This window comes from Aedes albopictus, chromosome 2, assembly GCF_035046485.1.
Source record: "Aedes albopictus strain Foshan chromosome 2, AalbF5, whole genome shotgun sequence".
Lineage (NCBI taxonomy): Eukaryota > Metazoa > Arthropoda > Insecta > Diptera > Culicidae > Aedes > Aedes albopictus.
In genome coordinates this window covers 438,917,924-438,931,231 of record NC_085137.1, presented here as the reverse complement: position 1 = coordinate 438,931,231, position 13,308 = coordinate 438,917,924, and the positions used below count along the sequence as shown (strand labels likewise).

Genomic DNA, 13,308 nt, shown 5'->3' with positions numbered 1-13,308 from the left:
TCTTAAATTCTCTATTTTTTACCTCATAAACCTTCCTTGGGTGAAAACTACCAGAACAAAACCAATACGGCCCAAATCTAACGTTCCGTTTGCGAATTATGCGCTGTCCCACGTATGCCACTGCTTTTTATATACACACAGATTCAACTAATAATTTCTTCAGAAATACTTCCAGATTGTCCAGGGATTACTTAAAAAAAACATCCACAGATTTTTCATTGACCCTTGCTGAAATCCATCCTAGGATTCATTTCAAAAAACTTTCACGAATTCCTGAAAAAATCTCTCAGGGGTTCTTAAAGAAATTCTCCTCCTCCTCCTCCACCTCCTTTGAAACTCCTCGAAGGTTTACCCTAAAATATCTTCCAGGACAACCTAAAGAAATTCAACTAGAAATTCCTGCGCAAAATATTCTAGGGATTCCTTTAGACTTTAGAATGTCCTCCAGAAAATTTCTGAACTTCTTAAAACAGTCCTGCATGGACAGCTTCCAAAAATTTTGCATGGATTCTTTTAGAAAATACTTTAAGAATTCCTTTCAAAAAATCCTCCATAGATTTTTCCAGAATTTTATCTACGAATTTCTTCGGATGTTTTTACCTTTCTCGTACACCGAAGTGTACTGAAAGGCTATATGTTCACTCAAAAAACAAATTTTCGATAGAAGGCTCGGAAGGTCAAGTCACATATACCAATCAACTCAGTACGACGAATTCAGATGATGTCTGTATGTGTGTATGTATGTACGTCTGTGCGCAAACAAATTAACCCATTTTAAGGCACTTTGTTTGCAATTAAAAATGGTCCGGATCGGTCGAGGCGTTCCGGAGTTATGACCATTTCAGTGATCCGGACTAGCACCGGTGGAACTGGCCGTTAATAAAACTGAACCAAGCTCCATAATGCGACACATCAAACTGCAGCGATTTCTGTAAACTTTAGCATGGATGACGAATTTTTTGCGAAAATGAGCACTGGAGACCAGAAATTCCACGATGTCGGCCTAATCGAAAATTCAAGATAGCAGCCTAATATTCAAGATGGTGGCTCCAAATTGGGCCCATATAGCCGAGGCGGTAACCGCACGGGTATTCAGCATGACCATGCTGAGGGTGACGGGTTCAATTCCCGGTCGGTCCAGGATCTTTTCGTAAAGGAAATTTCCTTGACTTCCTTGGGCATAGAGTATCTTCGTGCCTGCCACACGATATACGCATGCAAAATGGTCATTGGCAGAGGAAGCTCTCAGTTAATAACTGTGGAAGTGCTCATAGAACACTAAGCTGAGAAGCAGGCATTGTCCCAATGAGGACGTTACGCCAAGAAGAGAGAGAGAGAGGTGGCTCCAAATTCAAGATTGCGACTGTTTAATAGAGTTTTGGGATCTGAAACCATGCAATAGGGGTATATTTGGTATGAGGAAGAAGTCTGGACTCCAGAAATGGCGACCAGAATATACAAAATGGCGGCCTAAAATCAAAGATGGCGGTGCAACTTTCAAGATGGCGGCTGTATATTTGGTATTGGAAAGATGTCTGAAGTCCAATAATGACGATTAAAATACCCAAGATGGTGACGCAAATATCCAAAATGGCGTCTAAAAATTCAAGATGGTGGCATAAACTTTAAGCTGGCAGCTGTATAATGGAGGTTTGGGCTCTGAAACCATTCAACATGGGCATATTTGGTATGAGACAGACAACCAGAGTTCAAAAATAGCAACCAGAATATCCAAGATGGCGTCTCAAAATTCAGTCCAAAAATCCAGTCCAAAAATGGTCACCAGAATTTCCATGCTGCCGGACTTAAATCTCAAATGGCGGCTCAAAATTCACGATTGCGTCTGTGTTTCAAGAGTTTAAGGCTCAAAAATCAAAAGCCAGATTAACGATATGATCTCTGATGCCATGAAATAGATTTCTGTTAAACGTATGAAAGTGTGATATTGATCAACTGATCAACATGTCACTTGAGTTGTGTTGAAATGTGTTTTCGAAGGCATGAGAAAGGCGCCATCACCGCTAGGTGGATAAATTAGGGTTTTTGAATATAGATTCCTCCAGAAATTTTCCAAAGCATTCATCTCGAAAACTTTCTATGGACTTTCTCAAAAATACTGCAAGGATTGTTTTTTTAGAAAATGATTCACGGATGCATTGAGTGTCAGAAATTTAGATCGTCTTCATTTTTTTCTCAGAAGCTTTCCTAACGGATTTTCTCCAAGGATTGCTGTAGAAATTCTACAAGACATTATTAGGGAAATTTCCAAGATTTATTCACATTCCTTTAGATATTCCATCAAGACATTTCTCTTCCAGAAATTGCTCCTAGGATTTCAAAAAAAAAAAAAAATCTTAGAAAATCCTCCAAGGATTCATTTGGAAATTTTTCTACAGATTTTTTCAGAGATTCTTATAAGGATTATTATAGAATGGCTGTAAGACATTCTTGCTGAAACTCCAGCAGGAATTTACTCTCAGATTTCATCAGAAATTCCGACGGGTATTTCTTCATGCGTACCTCTAGTTCATTAAAAAATTGGGATTTCTCCAGGATTTGTTTTTAATTTTAAATCTCTTCAGATATTAAGAGGTTTAAAGTTAACTAAAAAGATTAAAAAGATTAGCAATTTCTTAGACTTCCAATTTGTGTTAAGCTTATAATTATTATGTAGTTCACTGTTTTGATACTGGTGTTAATTTAAAGACACAATTTGAGTAACAAATAGTAATTTTTACTGTTGTTTACCTTAGATAGATTTTTGTTGAATGAAATTTCCCCTTATCAGTTTTAACGACATCTAGCAGGGGATTTTTTTTATTACCGTACGGATTTGGGCCGAAGGGTCTCATATTATCATGAAACTGTTTCCACAGGTAAGGCTCATGGAAATATGAACAAAAAAAAAAAGAAAAAATCAGAGTCGCCTATTTTCCCGGAAAACTCAGCTGGATTTTTTTTGTTTTCCCATGTCACTGCTTACTTTGAAAAATCGAAGCATCGTAGAAACATAGTTTAATTTAGAAAATGAAAGCAAATTTTCTCAGGATTAAAAAAAAAATATGCAGTAAATGAAGTATTCCACAAAATTTCCACAGTTGATAAAATTCGTAAAGAAAAACCGGAAAAACAACTATGCCCGAACTCGTGGAAAATTTTCAAAAATATTTTTAAGGAGGTTATTTTAATAGCTTTAATCGCTGAAATTTTTGGAATGCACTTTTTTTTCGTATCTAAGTTATGGTCAATTTTGCTGGAAAATTTGCAAATGTGCCATACAAGCCTTTTCTTTGAAAAATCATAGCTCAAGTACGAAGCATCGTAGAAACAAAATTTTTTAATGAAAACGAAAGCAAATTGTCTCAGGAATAAAAAAAAAATATGAAGTGAAAAAAGTTTTTCACAAAATTTTACACCGTTGAGTAAATTCTTCAGGAAAAGCCGGTTAAACTATGCCTGAAATCGCGGAAAATTTTCAAAAAAATATTTTTGAGAATTTCATTTCATTAGCTTTGATCACTGAAGTTTTTGGAATGCACTTTTTTTTCGTTCCTGAGTTATGACCAAATTTGTGAAAAATGACCAAGTTAGCCTATATTATATGGATATTTTTCAATATAATTGTCCATAACTCAAAAACAAAAAAAAAGTGCATTCCAAAAATTTTATGAGATAATCTTTTCCAAAATATTCTTTTGAAAATTTTCCACGAGTTCGGGCATAGTAGGTAACAACGGCTTATAAGACACCCGATTGTAATTTCGTGCCCCACGACGTAAAACAGCTCATTAAGATGCAAGTTAACCGAAAAACTGTGGCGGTAGTAAAATAGGTTACATGACAATATAAGAGGTTCAATATAAAACGCAAAAAAAAACTGAATATCGTGCACCCTCCGATCTGGTTCACCCTAGCACTCACCCATCGTATTTCGTTGTGTCCACTACCCACAGCAGCTAAAGGGAAAGGTGATCGCGTGTGCGGCAGAAAACGTAACTGAAAACGCGACTGAAGACTTGCGCGTGTGTGCGACGACGGACAACGAAAGGAAGAACAAACCAGGAAGCCCAAAAGAAGAGGAGACAAAACAACGATCATATGATTTCGTTCGTTTCGCGCTGTTGCTGTTCCGTCGATTGCGAATGTTGATGATGATGATGATAGTGTGATAGTGATGATGATGATGTTGTTGTTGATCACATGGCGGCAATCATGATGATGGTGCCAACGACAACACGATGACGATCGTATGAGATAGTGTGGTTGAGCGATCCCCAAGCAATGGTTCCAACAGCTTCAACGGCCATGCTACCAATGGTGATGAAAGTGCTGCAGATCGCTACTAAGAAGAAGAAGCAACTGGTGAAAACGGTGGTGGACTGAAAAGTGAGTCATCTAAGAAGAAACTGGCGAACCGCGAAGAAACCGCGCGTCTTGTTGGGATTAAGAGTCAAAATACACAACGCCGCGATATCGATTTGGCCAAATCTGGCTCAGCTGTGCTCGTTCGTTCGTTCGCGTGTGGTTGAAGGAAGAAAAGTTGAAAGGCGAGTGATCGTTTGCGCCTAGCTAGGTGATCGCGCTGCTGCTAGAAAGCCAATACACAACAGTCGATCGTGACCAGACGGACCGTGGGGGGTGAGTTGAGTGCGCGCGCGCTTGTGTAAGAAGAGTGAGAGAGAAAGAGGGTGGCTGTTCGCGCGCGGTTGGCCAAACTGGCGACGAAAGCAGCCGGCTCGAACCAGAGCTATTGCAGCAGGTGGCGGAGGTGCTGGTGGTGGCAGGGAAGAAGCGGTGCAACTATCGCCATAAAGCGTCGATCTGGAACAGCAGCTACAGTACCGCCTAAGGCCGCCAGGGAAAGAGACACTGGCAAGGGTATTGCTTATTGCCACCTGGTACTGCCCGGCAGCTCGTCTCGTCGCCGGCTCAGGATTGATCCCGTAACGTGTGTGTGCACACGAAGAAAGAAAGAAATTCAGGTATGTACATTGACCTTGTTTTATTCCCACACAGCTGTAGTAGCAGAGCAGTTCGGGTACAATCCGATCCGCTCGTAACGGGGAGGTATAGAAACCGTCTTACTTTAGTTACGACGACGACGACGCTGGTTGTCGTACCCCACTTTACGCAAAGCCATGATCCCCCAAAATGAATCATTCAGTGGTACTTACGGTTACACGGTTGTACTTGAGCTACTCTGCACATCAACGGCGGCCGCAGTCAGTCCGAAGCGTACCGAAAAGAGGATTATTGGTTTCTCTCGTGAATGCGTTGAAAGTCGACCGCGACGAGAATTGCGGGGATCATGGCTCGTTCAGCTTGATGGATTGATTCATCGGTTCAATGTCGCATTTTGCACATACCTTGTTGCGATTTCGTTGATCCTGGGCCAATGGTCTTGATGTTTTCAACCTAGATGTATGCTGAAAAGTTTGAACGGTTCAATGGCAATGCTTAGATATTCATACGGCATTAATTATACGAACGTATGTGAATTGTGGGTGTTATCTTTCGACAATGAATTAAATGCTTTGGCTGTTTTCCTACTCTCCGCATTGACCGATGTGGCGCTAGCTTCTATGCGCGAAAAATCGCTAAAAGTAAACCGCAAAAATATTGTATGGCGAATAGCATCTAAAGGCGTATTTCTCGAAGTGGAACACATTATTCGAAAAAATATTTGGTAGTGGTTGTGCACAATGATGACCGGTTTGGTGCCTACCAAATATTTTTGCGGTAAAAGCTTGTCATTTCTAGAAATTCGAGTTTAGATGCTTTTCGCCATACAAAATAAAATGGATTTACTCCTGCTGATCAACTGTGGGCGCGCGCCAAGCTGGTAGTCCATTACCTTGAGCTTCTGTTAATTTTAGCGAACTGCTTAAATACGGAAACGCATGGTCAATAGTATCTGTACTATTATTGGCCGGAAAAAAAAAATAATAAGGGGATGGGAACTTGAGCGAACTTGTTTTAAAATGCACTGATGGGATAAAATGGCCCAATACATGAAACGACTTCTGAAAGTGCCCTGATCTCAATTATTGATGAAAACATATTCCTAGGAATTTTCTATGCTCTTTCAATAAGTTCTTTTGATTGCACTGTGTAAATTGACAATTTTAATTTTTTTAAGCTTGGGTAATTCTCGCTGAGACCGGCCCACTATTTACACCTTGTCTTCAAAAATGTTAAAGGTGCCGATTTCCTGAAAGCTCTAGGTAAAAAGTAAGAAAAATGCATTTGGTTACTCAAATTGATGGACCCCCCGTTAGTTAGAGCCACAACAATTTTTGCAGGATTTTGGTCAAATGGTGACTCACTTAAACCGTTATAACTCGAAAGTTTCTCCAAAAACCACCTCAAAACGAATTGCTGTTGAAAAGAGGAAAGATAGAGCTACTATTTACAATAATAAAAAGTTGGGTCGGCCATATTGATTTTGGCCGCCATCTTGGATTTTTATACCAAATTTTTTTTTTACCATGAGGGCAACCACCGATTTTCAAAATTTTTGCATCAATTGAAAGCTGAGGCATTTATACATAACATATAAAAAAATAGAGATGTCTTTTTCTTCTATCAAAAGTTATCTGCAGTTTTGTAAATCATGCCACTTTTGCGCACTGGGCCCGGTGCCTGCCGTTTACATAAATGCAACGATGTTTCGCAGTGTTTAGTGGTGAAAAATATTATAAAAACGAATACTTTGACGAATAGTTGATTCAAGACAAAGATAGGCAACAGAAATATCTACAAAACCACGCTTAAAAGTTATCGGGATCCAATTTTTTTGTAAAAAAGAAACAAAAAAGAAATATTTAAAAACTCATATATTGCGTGACTTTGGAAAAATTTAATGTTCTACAAGTCCATTTGCGAGAAATTCATAAAAAAGGTTGAAAATCGGTTGAAAATGGAAAAAGTTATGACACTTGAAGTGAAAACACCTTTATTACTCGAAATTTCAACTTTGAGGCATTGCGCCATCTCTAAATCTCAATATTTTTGGCTGAATACTCTTGAAGTAGGATAAGATAAAAATGTATTTCTTACACGCAGATGATGGTACAGAAAATGAAATGAAATATGTTATGATTAAATATTGAAAATAGTTTATTTTACCAAATCTGGATGGTAGTGTATAATTCAACCTTTTTTTTTCGTCCATCCATGGCTGATAAAGAATAATTCCTACCGTGCAAGCAATGAATAAACTGGACTATTTGACATTTTTTGATAAATCTCCTAAGAAAGCAAAGTGTTAAAAATATAAAAGTATTAAGCTTTATAATAGCTTTTTCGGTAGAAAATTTTAGACCAAGAAAGGGTGGACGTAAAATAAGGTTAAAGTATTAAAGATTGCTATAAAACACCTAGTTTAAGTTGATGAATGTAATAATTTATTAAGATATTTATAAAACAAAAATTGAAAAATTTAATGCGTTAAGTAAGGACGTTTAGCATTATTGTCAATACTTTTTTACCAGTTGCCCTGCTCTAAACTATCACATTAAAAGAGTGTGTTTAATTTTTTTAAACAAAATAGTCAACAAGATAAAGTGGTAGTCATTAACTTGTTTCATCATTTCTCTATCATTTTTTGAGCTTTTAGTTGAACTTTTTCACTTGACACACTAGTTAAAATAAAAAAGAAAATCTTTTTCACTGTTATTTCACTTTTGTAAAAGGCAAATACTTTTTCAAGTGAAACTATAAAATACGAGCATATTCCTCTTAACTCCGCTGCTGTGCTACCCAGGTAACCAATAAGCAGTTAAAATGGCATTAATTCACCACTATATGCGCTTTTACGGCAGGTCGTCAAATGCTTATCTGTCGTATATGTGCCATAAGTGCTAATAAAACGCAGGTTTTGGCCCAATATACGGCTGATTAAATGCTTATCCTTCCTGCCCCTAGGTTGCCACAAGCAAAAACAGATATCTTTTGCTGCCCATTTAACGGCTTCCCTTTCTCTCTTACTTTTTTTTCTCAATCTCCTGTAGAACTTCTGAGGCTTGGGGCAATTTCTTAACTGTTGTCGTAGTTTTTTTTTCTGATTTCGTCCAAATTGGTATGCGATCCCTTGATCCTCGGATTGACGATGGTGCTAAACCGCGCCAGTGTAAGCTATAGATAATCAGATAATGTACGCTGGATTGGTGATCTATTTAAGCCTTGAGGATTACACCGGCAATTGCATCGTTATGCTATATGGTCTCGGCAGGTGCTGAAAATTAAATCGATCATTGGAAACCAGCAATGGAGTTTATTTGCCAAGCATGTTTTTTTCATCGCGACGAGAAGCAGAACAAGTCCGCCAAAACCCGTGCCAGGAAGTTGTACCTCAACATGCTGACGAAAGTTGAATGCTGCATCATGGGCGACGAAACATATGTGAAGGCCGACTTCAAACAGATCCCCGGCAGCCTGTTTTTCACGGCCAAGGATAAGTTTAGCGTTCCGGAGCATGTCCGCACTACGAAGATGTCCAAATTTGCGAAGAAATTCCTAGTTTGGCAAGCCAACTGCACGTGCGGGAAGCGGAGTGCACCTTTCGTGACCCAGGACACGATGAACGGACAGGTGTACATGAAAGAGTGCCTCCAGAAGCGGCTGCTTCCTCTCCTGAAGGCCAACGTCCCAACAATCTTCTGGCCGGATTTGGCCTCATGCCACTACTCCAAGGACGTGCTGAAGTGGTATGCGGACAATAAGGTCAATTTCGTGCCGAAAATGTTCAACCCTCCCAACACTCCGGAACTCCGCCCCATCGAGAAGTACTGGGCGATTATGGAGCAGCAGGTAGTGAAGACAGTCGAGGAACTGAAGAAAGACATGCAAAAAACGGTTGATTCACAGGTTGTGCAGAATCTTATGGCTGGGGTTATGGCCAAGGTGCGGGCATTTGCGTATGGACTGCTAATAAAATACGAGTAAAATGAAGTTTAATAGTTATTTTTCAATCCCTGAAAATTTGATGGCAATCGGATGAAAAATCGAATTTTGCGAATCAATTTTGTGTGTGGCAATTTCATCGTGGACCCTTTACCTTAGATTGGGTTTCCCTGTTTGGTGAACTTTTTCCCCCAGAACTGGTGATCCGTAATGCTATTCTTAGCCAACTGCGACAACCGCTACCGACACTACACAGCTATATAAAAGTTATCATTGATGGTTAACTTCTAAACGAGCCCGCTAAACCGGTAAGCACTCGACTTACTAAGCTTCCAAGTTACTAATTTCAGTCAGCTTGAACTAACAAACAATTTTACGAATATTGCATTTTCGTTAAAACTTAAAGCCTTGACGGCAAAATGCGTTAAACTGTCAAATTGAGTGATTGAAATTACCGTAATCTGAGGGGTAGTTGATCAGCGGTGTGAAGTTGATCACTATGGGATCCACGTCCTTCAACCGCTGAGGACGCCTCAATTCTGTTTCAGTGGAAAAACTTTTGGTGTAAATCAATTGTGTTAATATATTTGAAGAATTTTTGAAGGTTTTTATAGCAATTGTGAAAGATTTTACATAACAAATATCGACTTTTTGGATGTGTATTAAAAGTCGGTGAAAAGATTGCCTTCCAAAAAATCACCTTTTATTTATTCTTGGTAGGCTTATTGAACACAACTTCGAGTTAAGGTTGAAGGATTCATCATGGCCATCACCGTCATCATTGAAATTTCGAAAGCAGTTTTCTCGTTCAAAACACAAATGTTCGTTATGAAAATGTATTCTTTGTAGTCCAGATGAAGAATGGAATACAGTGAATACATTTTTATAACGAACATTTGTGTTTTGAACGAGAAAACTGCTTTCGAAATTTCAATGATGACGGTGATGGCAATGACGAATCCTTCAACCTTAAAACTGATGTTAACATAGGGTATGTGTGCCTATCATCCTATTCGAAAACAAGCGATTACGGCACCGATTGATTCCGTTCTTTGTGTTTACATGGGTGCTCACTTCTAACAAAAAATACAGAAATAAGAAGCAAAACAAACAGCTCTCCAATCCCTTGTTTTTTGTAGGATGAAAATGGGAGCCACATGCTTAATAAGGGAACCAATACCCTATAAGATTTATTTGAAAAAAAAAAACATATTTTTAAAAAGTGTAATTTTTTGATTTGGCTTTGGCTGACCAAGCCATGTGGGAAATTACACTGTTGAAAAAGCTTTGACATCCATGTGCACAACAGAACATGTGCTCGATGAACAAATTGAGATTTGAATTATGAAAAGAAATCCACGTACTCCGGTGAGACTTGAACTCACGACTCCCAATTCGCTAGACGGGCGCTTCTATTCCTTCAAGCTACGGAGTCCGGAGTCATTCGACTATCTCCGTCACCAGCAGGCATATAACTGAACTCGATTTCACAGTCGCTCATGGTTATCTTTTTTTCATAAACCAAACCTCCTTCTGATGGGAATCGAGTTCAGTTCTAGGCCTGCTGGCAACGGAGATAGTCGAGTGACTCCGTAGCTTGAAGGAATATAAGCGCCCGTCTAGGGAATTGGGAGTCGTGAGTTCGAGTCTCACCGGAGTACGTGGATTTCTTTTCATAATTCAAATATCAATTTGTTCATCGAGCACATGTTCTGTTGTGCACATGAATGTCAAAGCATTTTCAACAGAGCAAATTTTTGCCAAAGTAAGACGATTTCAGAAATTGTCGACCTTTAGGCGTTTAGTGTGGGTCATTCTGTAACAAACTAAACTTTGTTTTATTTTTAACATACAAAATACTCCAATTGTCAGAACTTGAAGAACTTATTCAGACTCAGCATCTATAAATTTTGTTTGTACAATAATTTTTCATACTTAGAAAGTTATGTCATTGGTTGATCAACTTCACACCGGATTGAAAGTTTTCAAATTTGGCCATTTGAGCATTTTTTATAAAATTTAGTAATGTTTTTAAGTATTTCGTTTGCGGAACATGAAACAGGTCCATTCGATACATATTTTAAAAATATTTGTTTGTTGTCATATACATTGTACTTGATTTTATTCAAAAGAATAGATTGAAAGTGATCAACTTCCCCCCAGATCACGGTACCACTTATTTTTGTGGAGTTTAAACATAAAACACGCCGAACTGCATGTATGATTTTTTCTCCTGCTTTTTGATTGTTTTTTCCAAAGTGAATTACTGAAAATTGTGCTGGAACGTGGAAAATCAAAAAGTTTATTCAGATTTCACATTACCGATTCCTCAAGCAACTGCCATCAAAACTCTAATCATAAGGTCTGTCCAGAACAATCATGGTCAAATCAGTATTCGACGGATTCTTGGCTACAATCACTCAGCCTTGGACGCAACTATGCTGGGTTTCGTGAGAAATTGAATCAAAATTAGAAGCACACACTTCAGCTGTACGCAATGGACGTAAAGGCCGGATTATCCGGACTACCGACGGGAGATCCAGACTGCAGCAATATCATGTTTCCTGATAAGATAATTAGGTTGTTCTGCTGCCCTTGCAATGCTAGTGGAACCTGGATGAGGCGTGCGGTGAAGTCTGAACGCTAATTTTTGGTGAGATCTAACCAATTACTTGAAAATCTAATGTGATCTTTTCATGCTTTCTTTATTTTTTCTCGTATAATGGGTTATTTAGGCGCTGTCCATAAACTACGTTATCTCTGGATTATCTCAGACCCCCCCCTCTCCCAAAATTTTCGAAATTTATATGGAGCGTAGACATTGGCCAGAACCACCACCCCCCCGTCCCCCCTAAGAGTCTACGTAGGTTATGGACAAGCCCTTACTACAATCGGAGAATGGGTCACCACAGGAGGGGCGGGGGGGGGGGGGGGGGGTGAATTTTCAAAAAATCAGCTAAGCCAATCAAAGTTTTCTAAGCATTTTTTTTGGTTCAATTCGCCTGTTTCCAATCATTCATTGAATGGCATTTTATCACAAATGAACATTTATCACAAATGAACATTTACGCCATAAAAAGGGCATTATTTATTTAAGTTTTGAAAAATTATTCCTAATACTTTCTGTTTCAGCGATAGAGGTAAACTATTTTATTAACGTATTTGTTGTGTTTTCGCCCTTTACATCACATCCAAATTCCAGCATAACTTAATCATACTGAATTCCAAAATCCTTTTTCCTTTCTATTTACGAGAGCGTCGGTGAGTCGCTGGCATCTCGATAAATAGATATCATCCCTTCCCTATTATCCCTTCCCATCCACATAACGTGTTTCTTATCGTTTCAGAGAGCGTTCAATGGCGCTTAAGCCTAGGCTTGTTAGCCAGGACGCATGGTGCAAATGCCTGTGCCCCATCCCGGAAGCAAAAAGGCCCATGGTGTGACAAGTTTCTTAGCTATGTCACTCCCAACGTAAAAAAAATCACTTACACTCACATCAACACATCTACATGATCCACTCAAATACACTTACACAATCTGAATTTTGCCGCATCACTCGCTTATAGTGAATCCCCAATCAACCCTTTCCAAATATCCAACTCCTTGACACCTATGGGGGTGTCGGTGAGTCGCTGACCTCTTGTAAAGTAGGTGTCATATCATCACATCCTTTCCTATTCTCGTAACGGAGAAGATGGGCGTGGCCGGCAATGGAAGTTTTCATGTCTTTTTTACTTCAACCTCTGATTGGATAGCTGTTCCTTCCCAAATAGCATTCCATAAGCAATTAGAATAGGAGTACTAAAGTTATAACATGACAACTTTCAGTATGCAATCTACGAATTACTCCGTTACAACGCAACGCAACGCAACGCAAAACACGCCGGACTGCATGTATCGCTAGTCCGGCGCTTCAACCAACTAAGCCGCCATAGAACAAGTTACGAATAGACGTTACTAATTCTGTGGCTTCTTTTAGTGTATTTTTTTTACGAATTTATCTCTCAATTCGCTGCACACCACGTCTTCTTATACCGGTCGGATGACTCTCGGGAACCATTTTAGTCGGGTTGCTATCCGACATTCTGATGACGTGACCAGCCCACCGTAGCCTCCCGATTTTCGCGGTGTTGACGATAGTTGGTTTCTCAGCAGCAGATGCAGCTCGTGGTTCATTCGTCTTCTCTAAGTCACGTCTTCCATCTGCACTCCGCCGTAGATGGTACAAGGCATCTTTCGTTCGAAAACTCCAAGGGCGCGTTGGTCCTCTGCGCGTAGGGTCCATGCTTTGTGCCAATAGATGACTATGGTCTAATCAGCGTTTTATAGATAGTTAACGGCAAACTCTATCTAATCGTAGAGTTCTTCGGGGTCTAGGCTCGATTTCCTGTCACAATGCGTCT

General features: G+C 39.3%; 1 protein-coding gene across 4 annotated transcripts in view; it reads left to right on the top strand.

Moving 5' to 3' along the window:
• LOC115254148 (PAN2-PAN3 deadenylation complex subunit PAN3) overlaps positions 1 to 13,308 on the top strand; it is a 111,415-nt gene that overhangs the window by 21,404 nt on the left and 76,703 nt on the right. For 2 of the 4 annotated variants that reach the window (XM_062853736.1, XM_062853737.1), the window contains exon 2: positions 3,954 to 4,982. The gene's annotated coding sequence lies outside the window, so the exon portion shown is untranslated. Of the gene's footprint in view, positions 1 to 3,914; positions 4,983 to 13,308 lie in introns of all 4 variants that reach the window. The other 2 variants (XM_029869802.2, XM_062853738.1) reach the window with 2 other exon arrangements.